Source organism: Lactuca virosa, chromosome 9 (assembly GCF_052849685.1).
Source record: "Lactuca virosa cultivar CGN04683 chromosome 9, Lactuca_virosa_CGN04683_v6, whole genome shotgun sequence".
Lineage (NCBI taxonomy): Eukaryota > Viridiplantae > Streptophyta > Magnoliopsida > Asterales > Asteraceae > Lactuca > Lactuca virosa.
In genome coordinates this window covers 83,560,073-83,563,112 of record NC_136434.1, presented here as the reverse complement: position 1 = coordinate 83,563,112, position 3,040 = coordinate 83,560,073, and the positions used below count along the sequence as shown (strand labels likewise).

The 3,040-nt window shown below is 33.7% G+C and overlaps 1 pseudogene; it reads left to right on the top strand.

The window, feature by feature from the left end:
• Nucleotides 1–412: 412 nt before the first annotated feature.
• On the top strand, nucleotides 413–1,452 carry LOC145139457 (uncharacterized; annotated as a pseudogene).
• The last annotated feature ends 1,588 nt before the right edge of the window (nucleotides 1,453–3,040 follow it).

Sequence of the window (3,040 nt, the reverse complement as noted above, 5' to 3'; positions counted from 1 at the left end):
TGGAGAGAAAGAAAACGCCTGGAAGATAAAAGGTTAGATTATGACGAAAATACCCTTTAGCCTAATAATAAAAGGATATGTTCCCTGATTCTACCTGATTGATCAGCTTCTGCCTCGTCTTCTTCTCTATTACAAACACAGGTACCCAATTTCTTCTTATTATGTTCTTTTTTTTTGTTATTCTTCTGTCTTCTATTCTACCTGATTAGGCTTCTGCCTTATGTTTGTTACAAACTGAATTTGTGTTACGCCTTCTGCCTTCTGTTATGACTTCTGCCTATTTTTTTTTTGGTTAGCCTGTGTTCCTGTGTTGTATTATAGCACTAATTAATCCAATCCAATAGGTATCCTAACCACTAACTATCCTACAAAACTACAAACCTTGATTTAAAAAATGCGAACCTTTATAATTATGTGGAAGTAATAATGTCTGTCACATATTTAGAATAATAGCAAAAGCGTAAGAAACTACAATTGATTTTCTAAACTTTTAAATATGAAGATTTGGCAAAAAGTTGAGTCAAATGAGAAAATGCGGTTTGACAAAAAAAAATTATCAATGGGACACAGAGCATCAAATGGATATTACCAAAAGTCATTTGAAGAATCGCTACAAAACCTTAAAAAACATTTTTCGCAATGGTACGATTTGTTTAGGGGAATTTCATTGAGCGGGTTCTCTTGGAATTCGTCTACTCAACTAATAGAAGCGGAGGAAGAAGTATGGGATAATTTAATAAATGTAAGTGTTCCTTTTATGTCTATGTTATTTTTTTTAAATATTTTATGTTATCGTTTGCAATATTAATTATTTTTTGTGTTGTTAAACAGTCAAAACCTGAGGCTGCGTTGTTAAGGACAAAAAAGATTGCAAACTTCGATGATATGTTGGTATTATTTGCAAGGGATAGGGCATCTGGTGCACATGCTGAAACAGCGAAAGAAAGAAATGATCGATTAAATAAAAATGAAAAAAGTCAATTTGAAACAATTAAAGAAGTTGATGACTTGTTAGCTAACAATGAAATTCATTTGGAGAACGAATATGTTGATCTTGATGATGACATTCAGGGTGTTATTCCAACTCCGTTTTCACAAGAGCAGTCTTCAGGTGCAAAGAAGTGTAAGAGTAAAAAGAGGAAATTTGAAGAAGAAGAAGAAGAAGAAGAAGAAGAAGAAGAAGAAGATTTTAACTCAAAGATAATGAAATCGGTTGATAATGTGGCTGGTGCTATCAGGGAGGGTAATATAATATTTGATAGAGCTTATCCTCAGGAATGTATAGGGGAAGAAATTTATAGAGAATTGGAGTTGGTGGGTTTGGAACCCCATGAATTACCGAGGGCTCTAAATTTTTTGGCAGCAAATCAAGCAAAAGCTAGGACATTGTTCAGTTGTCCCCTTCAGATAAGGATGGGTGTCCTCAAAGATATGATGGGTGCACGTGATTGAATAACCTTGGGTGATTGTTACTGGATTGATCTTATGCGTTTATGATTTTGGTTTTTTTTTTGAGTTATTTGTGGTTTTCATTTTGCATCTTGAAAACAATTGAATAACATGCGGTTTTCTTTTTTACAATTTACTTTATATTAAAATAAAATTGTTTTGTTAATGTTTTAAGAAGATGAGAGGAAGGAAGAGTTGGTTTTTTTTTTTTGGGGGGGGGGGGGGTAGGGGGCGGTAGAATGAATGTGGGGATGTAAAGACTTAATATTTACTCAATAACATAAAAGGCTATAATTGTCTTTTTTTACTTTCTTTTCTTTCCTTTAATGAACTCGGGAGCACCTAAAATGAATACTTTCTTTTCCTTTCTTTTGAACTCGGGAGCACTGAATACTTTATTATTTCTGTTCCCTTTCTTTTCTTTTCTCTCCTTGTTCTTCCTTTCTTTTCTTTTCTTTCCTTTAATGAACTCGGGAGCAGGGTGTTAGTGAAAGTGTTTCCTCAGAATCATCTTCATGAATTGGAGAGAAACCTTATGTCACTTAGATTTTATGGCGTATGTGTTCCTATCCATGTGAATCTGTCATTCCCAACCATTATCATAAGACAAGGTCTATGACAAATTCAAACTCATATGGACTGAACTTGTTCAATCTTAATTTCTTGCCATATACTAGCCCAAGTGCCTACCATTGCTTCCAAGTTGTTCAGCAACTCACCCTTACTGATCAATGAACTTTCATTGATTAAAATGCTTTGCCTTATGGAAACAGATAAGAACTCATAGAACTCACACGTATAGTCAACTTTAACTGGAATGGGCACAAAATAAGAGTATGTCAACACGATAGGTTATAAACCTCAACTCGTGTGCTAGTGATAAACAATAGGTTTATTCTTGATTAGTTCTTGAAACTATTTGGGACTATTAAGACTCCCACTGTCCTCTTGACATATAAGATTCTCTTGTCAAGAAACATTCCTTGACAAACAAGTATTCAACAGTTAGTGTGAGATCCTATCAAGACAACACTTCATGTAATTGGTCTTAGTTGATCTTTGTTTTATCCAAAACATCACAACTACCAACTTCAAATGTGCAAGAATAAGAAACATTTCTACTCCACATTTCATGAGTCATTATAAACCTACTTAAGATGTCTCACTCAATGTGTAATCTTTGAGTATGACTCTAAGACTTGATATTGGAATGAAGTATGACTCATCCTTTTGATTTTAACCATTTTAACAATTCCCGATACCTCTCCTTAGTCATATAAATTCACTAAGGTATCCTTAGAGGATCAATTGAGACATGGTTCCATAATCATAAGGATGGTCATAAAACATGATACTAAATTACTCTCATTTCCTTTCAGATTGGAGAAACTTTTATCTTTCTGCCTAATTGATTCTTCCTATTCACTCTGCTATACATTGAAACTTTTTCAATGATTCATAATTGTAAGTATAACCATATTTACTAAACCTTTAGTAAATCAAGACGAATAGTTTTTATCATTCTTTGTGGTGGATCTGACAAGTGCACATCATTGTGTACTAGATCCTTTCATCTTTCACTTGACTTACA